The sequence below is a fragment of the Macaca mulatta genome, chromosome 9, assembly GCF_049350105.2.
Source record: "Macaca mulatta isolate MMU2019108-1 chromosome 9, T2T-MMU8v2.0, whole genome shotgun sequence".
NCBI classification, from domain to species: domain Eukaryota; kingdom Metazoa; phylum Chordata; class Mammalia; order Primates; family Cercopithecidae; genus Macaca; species Macaca mulatta.
In genome coordinates, this window is record NC_133414.1 from 117,047,248 (window position 1) to 117,061,229 (window position 13,982).

At 38.5% G+C, this 13,982-nt stretch overlaps 1 protein-coding gene across 1 annotated transcript in view; it reads left to right on the plus strand.

Annotated features, from left to right (window-relative positions):
- The window catches only part of SORCS3 (sortilin related VPS10 domain containing receptor 3), a 609,576-nt gene that overhangs the window by 231,200 nt on the left and 364,394 nt on the right, over positions 1-13,982 (plus strand). The gene's annotated exons all lie outside the window — the stretch shown is intronic.

A 13,982-nucleotide genomic window follows, 5' to 3' on the forward strand; every position in this document is an offset into this window, starting at 1 on the left:
GTCATGTTTCAGTCTGAATGCACTCTATATATTCCAAGTATGGAGGGCTTAAATACAGAGAATTAGAAGAATTTTCCTAATGTGTTGGATGTGCTAGGAAACATAGGCATAGGTGCGACCATTGACCCCAGCCGGCAGTGCCACAGTGGATGTTTTTGAAGGGCTCACTCTGAAGGAATCACAAATCTCCGGGAACCTCTGGTGAGCCCCAGCCTACTCCATCAGCAAATTCAGTGGTTCTCAGGATCAGATTTGTGTTAGAAAAGACTGCAGCACGTTTTTCCTGAGACTTGCTACAAGTTAGGATTCAACTTCGAAGCACTTCAGGATGGACAGGCTGTGATGGATCAGCATATGTTAGTTTTCTATTAAAACCATTGTAACAAATTACCAAAATGTAGTGGCATAAAATAATGGAAGTTTATTATTTTGCAGTTTTGTAAGTTAGAAGTCCAATACAAGTCTCACTGGGCTAAAATCAAGGTGAAGTAGACTGTGCACCTTACTGGAGAGTCTAGGGGAGAATCGACTTCCTTGCTGTTTTCAGCTTTTATAGGCTGTTTATGTCCCTTGGCTCATGGTCCCTTTCTCCATCTTCAAATGCAGCAATGACAGGTCAAGTCCTTCTCACCTCACTGCTCTCTAACCCACTGTACTGGGAAAAATACTCCTCTTGTATAGACTCATATGTTTAGATTAGGCCCACTTGGATAACACAGGATAATCTGATCTCAATATCTTTACTCTCAACCATATATGCTAAGTCCCTTTTGCAAGAACATATTGGCAGGCCCCAGAGATAAGGGCTTGGACATCTTCAGGGACTATTATTCTGAGCACCAGCATGCTAATGAAAAAGATGGTGGGGCTAGACATTATGAGCCCATTGACTGCCTTTGTGCAAGCCAGACAAAGATGCTTCCCCTAATTGGAGAGGGCCACTTGATGAGCAAAAGGGGTTTCCGCTGAATTTAGAAAAGGCATCGCTTCTTCTAGACAGATGCTGCCCTGAGCCAGCGCTCACAGCTTGCATAACAGAGCACAGGCTGGGTTTCAGACCCACACGTCCCCTTGATGGGATGCCTTAACCTGCGCAAAACTATACAGAGGCCCTGGGTAGAATCAATGGGTGGCAATAGCTAGAAGAGAGGTGATGAAGTCTGTTGAATTTAATTCCCCACCTCTTTCTCAGGATGGGATTTGGGTGGTGGAGGTGTTAAGCCTTGGAGCTGCTGGGGATTCCACAGCTCTAATCCTTTCTCTCAGGACCCAATCCACTTTGATTCACTTACTCATCCTTTCATTTATAGTTTTAAATAACCATGTACACCTGTCCAACCAGGCTATAACTTCCTGGAGGGCGGCAGGCCTACATTATCTTTCCCTTGTATTCCTTATTATACTTCATTATTAGATATTTAATACATGTGGCATAAGTGAACCAACGACTGAAATAAAATGTAATGGGAGTTGTAAAAGACCTTTAGGATTTAACAATAAAAACCATTGTTATCATCTTTTTAAAAATAGAAATATAGAGAAAAAGTACTGGACAGCAAAGTTTCCCTTCCCTCCTCAGTCTTTCCATTCCTTGAACAATCCTTTCCCCCAATGGGACCTTTCTTTTGTCCATTGGCTGTTCTATGCTCCCTGCCTTTCCTTTTCTCTTTCAAAATCAGCTAGTTGGTATTGAGGCTCAAGCATGATTGAGTTTATCACTGTGGTCTTCCCTTAAGGAGTACATGTGTTTGATGCCTAATTATAGTATTAAAAGTCTGCTTTGTGTTAAAAGAATTGTCGAGCAGGTGGGAGAAGCATTTTGGGGGCAGGGGCTTCCTTGGTACCTCTAACATCCTATCCCGTTGGTTGCTACTTCTTCTATCAGTGCCTCCAGCAGGCCCTCCCCTGTCTGCTGGAGAAAGGAATCATTCTTGCAGAACATTTCAAGTACATTATCCAGCCCTCTATTAGAAATCCTGATTTCCCTTAGCCTGACCCCTCTGCCTTACTCTGTAATATTACAATGCAGATAAGCACAGAGGTAGCACGTGTTGTTGCGGTCATTACTGAGCTGATCCTGCTTCACAAGCTATCCGTTTTGCAGTGGGAATGTCACGACATGAGTCACAATGGGACTTCAAAACTGCGTGCTTGTCCTCTATATCCAGGGGTGAAAGACACTAATATTTCGAAATTCCTGAGATTTTTTTGCATATCTGACTTTAAAACATATAATCTCTGAAATCTGAGAGATAATGCCTTGGAGTCGAAACTATGATTATTTATTTGCTCCAACTTTAACATCATTTATGCAGCAAAGTATGAAAAAGGAGTTACATTCCCTGATAACATCATGAAACCCATATTTAATGCAGATTTAAAAGGACAGCTGCTAGTTTACTGGTTCTACTGATCATTACAAACAGAGGCTTAGCAGCTGTTTGATAGCTATGTGCACAATACAGTGAGAGATACAAATATGGGTGAGTGCATATAGATTGTAGTTTAATCTCTTGAAATATTTCTGCTGATCAATGACTGTAGCTTCGTGGTATACAATTGTCTTCTCTAAATCAAAATGTCCTGTCTATTTGTGAACTCTAGCTCAGTGCTTTGCTGGGGGGAAAGAGCTGGGAAAGAAGCCTGTTAGTAATGCATAGAATGATACTTTTTAATCAGAATATTAACATTTTGATTGAACTGATGGAACATTTACATGGTAATACTCAATTGCAAAGACCAAACTTGTGAGGGAACCTACAACATGCACAGGGTCTGTGCCTTTTTCTTGATTAAAGAGAATTCTTTTAATAGAGAAAAAAGTAACAGATTAAAGAATCTCATACTAAGAATGGAAGGGCAGGTATTGTTCACTTTTCAATTGCTTCTATTTAAATATAGACAAGCACACACATGGGCAGCTATAAAGGCAGAGACGTTGATCTACGGATGATTGAAGAAGTGTGTAGTAATTTGCATCAAAAACCAAGCAAAGCAGAGAAGACTATGAAATGAGGTGTGACATCAGACTGCGATGCTGGCACCAGCTCCGTCCCTAACTGGCTATGTGTCCTTGGAGAAGCCACTTTACTCTCTGGGCTCAGTTTTTCACACTGGTCAGATGGAGACAACAATGCTTAAGGAATTCACACAGTTTTCATGTGGATTGAAAGGGATTTAAAAACTCTTTACATCTTCAGCAGTTGGTAAGCATCCCTATTTCCCACTGGGAAAATGCAAATCCCCAAATAGGGTATGAAGCTATAGGTGATGAGCTGCTCCGTGGACGCACAGTGAAATTTAGGAGGTAGAGTCTCCTTTAAAGGGTTTTGACCCTTTGACTGATCTGCCACTGATTAATACCCCAGTTTTCTAGAGTAAAGGAAATATCTGGATTTTCTTTTCACAACAAATTGTGGGTAGAGATCCACCTGATTCACCTAATACCTCTGCTTTGTTCTTAATGCATCTTGGAATGAAACATCTGACTGCTTCTGAAATGCCCAGATTTATTGCAAAAGTGGTTCCCAAGTCACTTATTTTTTGTTGTTGTTGTTTGGCTTTGATGCATGATCAAAAGTGTGACTATTTCTTTGGTCAAAAGAAATCTGACTTCAGACATTCTTAGAGCAGAGCTTAGTGTTTGGAATGAGAAAGGAAAAAATGACTATCAGAGCATCAGCGTATGAAGCAAGTATCCTTAGAATGCTTAAGGTTTTGAAGGGCAATTCTGATAAATATAGTCTCATTGTTTGTACTGGGGAAGGAGCATGGCCTCCTAGAACTGTAGAATTCTACAGGATCATTTTACAAGTGAAGAACCTGAGGCTCACAGAGAGAGAAAGCATTGGGAAATGTGTTTATGGATTTGACCCAACACTCCTATTTAGGGAAGATACATCCAGATGGCCACCCTATGCCAATACCATACACTATGATTTTTTATTTCCTTGGTCAACCTTCCAGTTTGATACAGCCCAGTCCTCTTGCTTATTCCCATCTCCCCACCCAGTGCCACTCCTGACCACAGACTGGGATGATAGCATCTTTGCAGATATCAGAAAAGCTAGTGAACATTTGGACTGGAAAAAGGAATGCTAATTCATCATTTCATTAGCACATAATATTTCCTCTCTTGACTCCTCTCTTCCACTTCAAAGAGAATGCTGCTGATTTTTGGTGAAATGTGGAAGAAATCATCCCGCTTTCCAGGAGACCAACATTATGGAATCACAGGGAGGAATGACACACATTTTAAGGTTACAGGCCACCTGCCGGTCAATTCTCAACAGACAGAGTAGGAACTTCATTTTTTTTTATTCCAGAACAGAGCAGTGGATGTGGGGAAGATTCCTGAACTTCACAGAAGCTGTTTGCCACAGGGTCTGGTAAGCCAAGGAGTCTCTACACTGGGGTGAGTGGATTTGACAGCAGAGGTGGAAGGAGTCTACAGGAAAGAGCTGCCTAATTAATCTCAAGCTATCAGAGCCTTTCGGCAGTAAGAGTCTCTGAGGTCATAACAACACCCCTCAGTAAAGTTAAAAACCATCTTGATATGACTTCATTTTCTTAGAGACACATGATTGATCTGGCTATTGGTGAATGGAGACACTGCGGCTTCTTTCTGTAGACGGTGTCATTAGATGAGAAGATTAAGTGCCTTTGAGCAAAGGCTGTGTGAAGACTGTGAGTGATTCACCGGGAATGGAAGAAAGATAAAGAAAACTCTGAAATATGTACTTTTAAAGGCAAAATCTTAGACTTTACCTCATTTATTAGCATCATAAAAAGCTTGGTGGAGAGTCTGAGCTAAGAAAAATGCTTCCTTTGGGTCAAGTCTTTAGGGATATCACTCAAAGCAGCCAACTGGGGCTAGTATCTATGAGGAATATCGTATTTTTTTATTGTTGGTTCTACTCTGTTCCCCTTTTAAGCTTTTGAATGCTCTGAAAGGAGACAGGAGTCTTTTTATTTGGAGCCTCTTAAGTATTAGGAAACCAGGCTGAGCCAATTCAACTTCTTTTCCTCTATGGCGGCTGGGAGGTAGGTTTGTCAGAGCTTATGATTAATTAGGAAGCTCTTTCCCATAGACTCCTTCTGCCTTTGCTGTCAAATCTGCTCACTCCGACGTGGAGACTCCTGGGTTTTCTTTTTCCTGTGGCAAACAGCTTCAATGAGGTTTAGGAAACTTACCTACATCCACTGTTCTGCCATGGAATAGTGGGGGAACAAAAAGATTCCTACCCTATCTGTTGAGAATGGACCAAACAGATGGTACAGCCACCTGTAACAAACCGAGGCAGGCAATAGAGAAGGGTTATCAATGCCTACGGTCAACAGAAGCATTTGTTTACCCTTCTGAAATATTTCAAGTTTAAATTTCTAAATACTTCTTGGCAGACCAAGTCAAACATTTTTAGAAGGGCTTAGCCCATGAGTTTCCAGTTTGCAGCCTTGCAGGTGATATATATCTTTAGAGGCGAGAGGAGACATTTAACGTAAGTATGCTTTTGTCACCCAGTTCACTCACTCATTTATTCATTCCTCAACCACATTGAGACTGCTCATTGCTGAGTTACCCTGGAGGAGACAGAAAAATAAGTCGAACCACTGATGTAAGGCAATCCAACATCTAGGATCCATGATATAAAAATTCATATGTTGTGTCAGAGACTTTTAACATTATATACGGTACTGTAAAGTTCAGAGAAAACACAGGATAGTGAGCTTTAGGTGCCAGGGAAAGGATGCAGTCAGCAGACCATGGGGAGCTATTGAATGTTTTCAACTGGATGAATATTTGAGATGGAATTTCGGAAGAATAATCATATTGTACTGTATGAGAAGTATGTGAAAGTTTGTTCTTAGAAAAAGGAGGATCAAGTTCCATTGGGTATAGATAGGAGGTAACCTTTTTGAGAGGTAATGTGGGTACAAAATTCAACACACTTAACAGAACATTTGGGTGTAAGGGGAAAAGAATACATTTCTAAAATAGTTTTGAATTCTCACGATAGCTATTTGGGTAGAAAAGCAGGTACCCATCAGCTAAGCTCTCCATAATCTGATCCCATGTATTTTTCTAGCTTTTTTTCCCCTCCTATGTCCCTCCAGGAGTGCTTGCTACCAATCCTAGTAGACCAAGGCTAGTTATTCTGCCCAGAGCATCTCTTGCATTTTTTTGCTTCTAGATTGTTTTTGTCACACTATTTATTCTGCTTCTTTGAAGATGATAGGAGGTCAGGAGAGTGTAGGTGAACTAAACTTTAAATTCAGTATTTTAACAGAGTTCCTGAGAATCTATCAAGTAGCAGACACCATGCCAGGAACTGGGAATAAAGTGGACAGGCAGATCTTTGTCCAGAAGCTGGGCTGATGACAAGGAGACTGGGCTGCTGCTCACCCACACAGGGAGCACTGTCTCAGGTCCTCTTATAGAGTCTCATGGGCACAGCCTAGTGGAACACTGACGCCTCTGTCAAAAGTTTCTCTTTACTGGACATTTTGGAATCACAAGCCATGCCCTTATCAGGATCTTATCAACAAAGATCTCAAGGACAGCAGATTTTAGTTTGTGCTGCCAGGAAGACTTAGTAGATTTAAGAGAGCACACACACTTGTGTTTCAAGTGAGCAAGATGCACTTTAAAAATGTTCGAAATATTCCTTTCCTTCTCAGAGACCCTGCTGTGTAGGTAGCCCTTGTGGCAATATGGTATTAAGTACTCAGCAGGACTTTTAAAGTACTTCTTTATGTACTTCAATTTTGTTAGGACTGGAACAGTGTTAATGGTCATCATCTTTTTAAATGCTTGCAGAGTATTAATGCTTAGGAGAAAAAGTTTTTCCCTCAAATATGGAATGCATAACCATGAAACAATATTTTTCTTTCTGCATCTTTCCCATTCTCATGCCATCCTACTTAATGTGAATATGTGATGTCAAGCAGATGGCTGTATCAAACTAGCTGGAACATACATGTGATGAACATCTCATTATTCTTGGAAAGGTCTGAGTGCACCTTAGTACTACCAAGGATTTCTACATTTTTCCTTAATAGTTCTGAGACTTTCTCTTAGCTTTCTTGATCTGAAGCTGAATAGTTAAAACAGTGATATGAGAATATTTTGAGGGGAGAGTAAGAAAGAAAAGAAGAATATAGTTATATCTGTTTTCTATGACTGATGACTTAATAATCCTCAAAGTAAAGCAAGAACCCTAGAGATGGAAAATACATTTTATCTATGCCTCCCATTTAACAGCTGAAAAAACTGAGGAACCATAAATATCAGGTGATAGTCTCAGACACTCAACTGTTAATTGATAGCAGCTGCATGAGGATTAGACTTTCTCTGTTGACTCCGTGCTCCATAGTCCTTAAATGCATCTTTAATACTTTTTTCTAGTAAAACTGACTTGATTTGTGGTTTTATACAATGAGGTGGAGGTGGAGGCTTTTATTTTGGGGTGCATGATGCATAATGATTGGTTAGCTCTGTATGTGGGCAGCCAGATCTATTCGCATTCCTTTACTCTTAGTAGCCATTCTAAAATTCTCTTATATAAGTGGTGTTTCTCTCTTTACCATATTCCTGGAAATTGCATTTGAATATCTTTATCACAGAGATAATGGTGAATTATTCCATTTTCTTTATGAACTTAGTTTCGTATATGTTTATGTGTGTTCGAAATCAGCAGATACACAGAATATGTCCAGATACCACATGTGTAATTTATATGTATTTATGTGTATTATATGTTACATAAAATATATACAGTTACACAACTGTGTATATTATATACATATATATAATATATAACTATCTATCTATCTATCTATCTATCTATCTATCTATCTATCTATCTATCTATGTTCCCCCCCAAACCTAGATGTAGAATTAGAATATTTCTTTAGTGGGAGCCCAAAACAGCAGCCATTGATGGGAAATGACTTGCAAGGCAGAATCTATTTGCCATCTTTTTATGTTTAATTTAACATTTGAAAGAAGATGGGGAAAATATTTGTTCCTAGACTTCCTAAATAAAATGTTTTTTTCCTTTATTGATGGGGACAATTTTGAGGTTTGCTTGAGGGTTTTCTTTTGACAATTTACCCACCACCTTCTTGGCCCAACTTTCTGATTAGAACAGATGCAGGTTATTCACTTTCCTGCCTGTGAGCTTAGTTGCAGTGCTGGCTGCAGGAAAGAGTTCCAAAAGTAATATTTATGTGGGAGTATTTGGTAATCCTAGTGATTCAAATGTTTTCCTTCAGCAAGTAATTTATGAATATCTTGCTAAAGTATAGTAGGGAAAATAATTCATTGTAGAGTGTCTCTTTTACATGGATTTATAATTTAGTTGGGGAGACAAAAGATTCACATGCAGTGATTATATGAAAATTTAAAACCTTCTGTGAACAAATGACATAGACACTTTGCAGTTCATAAATGCTAAAGGACTTCAGGATAAAAAAAGCTAATTGTGGACTGGAGTGGTTGGGAAGGCTTTTTGGCTGGGGGTAGCTTAAGCTAAGGCTGAAAGGATGGATAGGAAAGAGCTGGGCAGAGAGGGGGCACAGAGGACATTCTAGAAAGAGGAACAGCATGAGCAAAATCTTGGGATTGGGAACAAATATGAATTTGGGGGAGACCTGGAGTCATTCAGTACTGCTAGCATGGAGGGGGAGTGTATAAGAATAATTAAAGATATAGTTACTGATGTGGAGGAAAGAAGATGGAGATGTTAGAAGGCTGTAAAGGCTCCAGTGAGGAGTTTAGACTTCCTCCTGATGGCTTGTTACTTAGAATGCAGCTTCTAGACAAAAGTCTAGTTATAGGAAGGGGTGGAATGGAATTTTCACTCTAAGTCAGGTTGTTGGGTTCTCAGGTTCTCACCCTGGGATCTTGTCTGCCTCAGGATCCTCAAGTGGTGATGTTGGTGGTTGTAGTTCTCATCCAGAATTTTATCTAGGTAGCATGTGAACTGGATTGTTTTCAGCTAGTACTGCGTCTGAGCGTTGTGCTCACTTATTCTCACCTCTATTACTTTGTTGTTCTACTTATGCTTCTGTGGATGTTTTAAGTTCTGTATCTGTCATACATGATCTAATGTATCTGTCAGATCTGGCAGTGGCTGGATCGGCACGAGGTGTCTCAGTACAGATGCTTGCACATTTAGTACAAGACCAGTTATCTCTCTTACCTTCCATACCTTCCCAGCAACATGGGGAGGTGCAAGCCGATGAAGACAGCATGAGACCAATGAGAGTGCTTCTAAGAGTTTGGGTTTATGGTATGTTTTTTTGAAGGCAGTTGGGAAGCTGTGCTCTCCCTTAGGACCTCTTTTCCTTTTGCTTGCAGCATTGAGACATCATAGATTTCTTTTAGTGAGCATTGTAAAAATCATTCCCCTTACTTTTACTTTTTAGAGTCTCATACAATTGTAACAGTTAACCTCTTTTAAACGATTTTACTCTTTTATTCCCCTGCTACTGAGAATAAAACTGAAAATTAAATGTTAAAATCAAATCCATAAATCCCTAGCTACCACCAGAGCAAAGTATGACTGGCCAAGTAGTTGGACCAGGAGACTCAAATGCTGGCCGATCCAAGAAATGGAATTTCATTCTATTTTCCTGTTGAGGATCAGACCTCAGATCTACATGTGCTACCAATGCAAAGTGAAGATGTTGTCCATTCTTATTTCACTACTTTTAACTACCTCTCCAGTACTCACTTTTTTTTCTATGTTGACTCAACTTAGATAAAGGCAACAATAAAACCTTGGAAATGGCAGGAAATTTGTAGATTACCTCCATCTAAGCCCAGAGGTTGCATTTTAAATACTTAACAATTGGCATGACAGGACACCAATCAATCAGGGTAGAGAAAAACAAAATCAGTCAGAGTAGAGAAAGACAAATAGGGTCAGGAGGATCCATGTTATACAGGTGTTAGCTGGGAGGATCTTTGTTATACAGGTGTTAGCCTTTTGGTTTCTGAGTTGTGGGAAGATCCTTGGGGAGTGACTGAGTTGGCTGGAAGACATTTGGGGGCCTTGAGGGCAACAGCCATTTACCAAATTCAATTGTTTTAAAATTATTATGGTTGAATGTTAGCCCTACCTATTCCTTATTTTATGTCATATATTTTGGAGTTCTGTTAGTGGATGCATAAACATTAGGATTGTTATGTCTTCTAGAAAGACTGATTACTTTATCATTATAAAATATTTCCCTTTACCTGTGGTAATTGTTTTCTTGGCTCTGAAATCTACTTTTCTTGGTATTCACATAGGTACTTAAACTCTTCTTTTTTTTATTGGTATATATATTTTTTACCCCATCCTTTTGCTTTGAACTTGTGTCTTTATATTTAAAGTGCATTTCTTTTAGGCACCATCTCATTGAGTCTTTAAATGCTCCAGTGAAGAGTGTAGACATTTTATATTTGTAGTAGATTTCCTGTGTGTATTAAAAAAATCCAATCTGACAATCTTTGCTTTTTAATTAAAGTTTTAGATCATTTACATTTAATGTAATTATTGATGTTTTAGGTTTAAGTCTGTTGCCTTACTCTTTATTTTCTATTTGTCCTATTGTTATTTGTTCCATTTTCCCTCTTTAACAGCCTCCTTTTGGATGGTATTTTTTTTTTTTTTTTTGCTATCCCATTTTATCTTCTTTTTGACTTGCTGTATATAACTATTTATTGTGTCAGGTTAGGGGTTGCTTTTGGGTTTATAGTACACACCTTTAATTTATCACAGGCTAGACTCAAGGGACATATTACCATCTCACAAAATGCACAAGAACCCTAAAACAGTGTACTCTCTTTCCAGCCTTTGGACCATTAGAGGCATACATTTTATTTCTATGCATGTCATAAACCTCACAAAACATTATTATTTTTAATTTAAATACCTTATTCTTGAAAGATATTTGAATATTAAGAAAGAATTATATTTATCCATGTAATCACCATTTCTAGTGCTCTTTGTTTTGTGTACATACATATTTCCATCTGGTATCATTCTAATAATTCTGCCTAAAGGACTTCTTTTACATTTTCTTGTAGTACCAGTATACAGATGATAATTCTTTCATCTATTTTTGAGAAAACCTTTATTTTGCTTTTGTTTATCAAAGAAATATAATTTAATTGGCTTCTTTTTCCTTTCAGTACTTTAAAAATGTACTTTCTTATCATTTACATTGGTTCTATAAAATAATCTTCTGTCATCCATAGCTTTGTTCCATTCTATATAACATATCTTTTTTTTTATATTCTTATGTTTCTATCACTGATGTTAAGCAATTGATTACAATGTGCTTTGATGATTTATTCATGATTCTTGTGGTTGGAAGTTTTTGTGCTTCTTGGATATCGACTTATAGTTTTCACCAGGTTTTGAAAATATTCAGCCATTATTTCTTCAAATATTTTTCTGCGCTCCACCCCCACACCTCCTTCTCCTTTTAGAGACTCTGATTACAATTGATGTTGTCTTGCAGCACAATGATTTTTTGTTCATTTTTTCCTCAAATTTTTTCTATGTTTCATTTTGGTATACAAATAAATAGAAAAAACTTATTTTTTCTATGTTTCATTCACTTTCTATTGCTGTGTTTTCAATTTCATTTACCTTTTCCTTGTAATGTCTAATCTGTCATTAATCCATTTTAGTGTACTTTTCATCTCATTCATTGTAATTTTCATATCTGAAAGTTTTATTTGTGTATTTTTATATCTTTCATGTCTCTACTTGCATGTACACTTTTTTCTTTTGCTTCTTCAGCTTATGGAATAAAGTTAAAATAACTGGTTTAATATCCTTATTTACTAATTCTGTCACCTGGGTCATTTCTGACTTCGTTTTCAGTAAGTTTTGTCAACATTGGTAATATTGACATTTTTGAGTGGCTAATAATTTTTGTGGGGGATTTCCTGTGCATCATAGGATATTTAGCAGAATTCCTGTCCTCCACCTACTAGATGCCAGTCCCATCTTCAGTCACGACAATTAAACATTTCTCCAGACATTGAGTAATGCTTCTAGGATGCAAACAGTGAGAAATCTCCCCCAGTTGAGAACTACTGATTAAGATTAATTGATTTTTCTTCTTTTTGTGGGTTGCAGATATCTGCTTCTGTGCATGCCAAATAACTTTTTATCTGATACCAGATATTGTGATTTTTATCTTATTGGGTGCTGGATATTTTTAAATTCCTGTACATTTTATTGAGCTTTGTTCTGGGACATGATTATGTTGTTTGGGAGCAGTTGAATTCTTACATGTGTTTTTTTTAGGGTTTGCAAGTGTTTTGCCCCACTACTGAGGTAGGAAGTTTTCTGAAGTATTCTACCTGATACCCCATGACTTATGAGGGTTGCTACTCTGGCTTATGGTAACAGTAACTGTTATTGGCCTTGTGTGAACTTCTGGAATTGTTCTTTCTAATCCTTTCAGGTGGTTTTTTTTTCTGATATTGGGTATTTTTCACATACATGCACTGATCAATACTCAACTGAAGACTTAGTGGGAGAGGGAGTCCTCTCTGTATATCCAGAGTTCTCTCTGCTTGTGCAGCTGTCTCTTTTTCAGTACTGCTTCTTGCAAACTCTAGCTACTTTGGCTTAGGCTTCCCTGTTCTGTCTGCTGAACTCAGGGAGATCACTGGGCTTCACCTAAGTTACTTTTCCCTAATGTGGCCTGAAAACTCTGTCCATGCAGTGGTAAGGGGCAATTGCAAGGCTTACCTAATTTGTTTACTGTCTTTTAGGGATCCTTCTGCTTCATTATCTTGGTGTCCAATGACATGAAAATAGTTGTTTTATATGTTTTATTAGTTTTTAAATTGTTTCATGTGAGAGGGTAAATTCACTGTCTGTTGCTCCATCTTGTCCATAATCAGAAGCACCTATACTTTATTTTATATCTGAAAAAACTGATGTCCAAAAAAGTGAGTTGTAGTGTAGGGTTTACTGAGCCAGATTAGTGGCAGAGCTAGCATTTCAACTTTCTTCCAGGTTGGTGCTCTTTCAGTCATAACACACACTGTGACTGGCACCTCCAAAGGTAATGATTTGGCTCCTGGATCTTCAAAGACAAGATTTAAATCACAAAGAGAATGAACTTCATGGAGTTGCTGCTCCTCTTTGATCCTTATTTGTTTAGTACATTTTCTCTAAATAGGTTTGTAATCCCTCAGTGAAGATGTAGACTGTCAGCTTGAATATTTTGTGAAGATTCTCGTTTTAAGTTTTACAATTTTGTATTGTTGGCAGTTGTAAAAACATGTGGCCCTTAAAAATTCCAGCTCGATGGTTAAAATGTCCATTCAGGGTCTGTTCATCTCTCTTGTAAGGAAACCTAGATTGTAAGTGTACTAACAACTTAATAATAATGGACTAACTCAGTGCTGTGTTTAGGGAGATGCACTAAGCTAGTTGGGATTAGGTATTATTTTGGCTGAGGGTGAGATTTTTACCTTACCCACAATTCTTACCAAACCAAGACCAATAAAAACATCTCCTGCATGACTGACTATTCTGTTTCACTTATGTTGCTTGTGCGTAAGCTTCTATAGGCAAAGGCAAAGGCCGTGATTAAATAGTATCTGGCCAGGTGCGGTGGATCACACCTGTAATCCCAGCACTTTGGGAGGCTGAGGCGGGCAAATCACCTGAGGTCAGGAGTTGAAAACCAGCCTGGCCAACATGGTGAAACCCCATCTCTACTAAAAATACAAAAAATTAGCAGGGCGTGGTGGTGCACGCCTGTAGTCCCAGCTACTCCAGAGGCTGAGACATGAGAATCGCTTGTACATGGGAGGCGGAGGTTGCAGTAGCTGAGATCACACCACTGCACTCCAGCCTGGGCAACAGAGTGAGATTCTGCATCAATAATAATTTTTTTTTTCTCCTAGTGCTTGAGACACAAGGTACTTAATACATGTGAGTTCTTTCCTCCCACTTTAT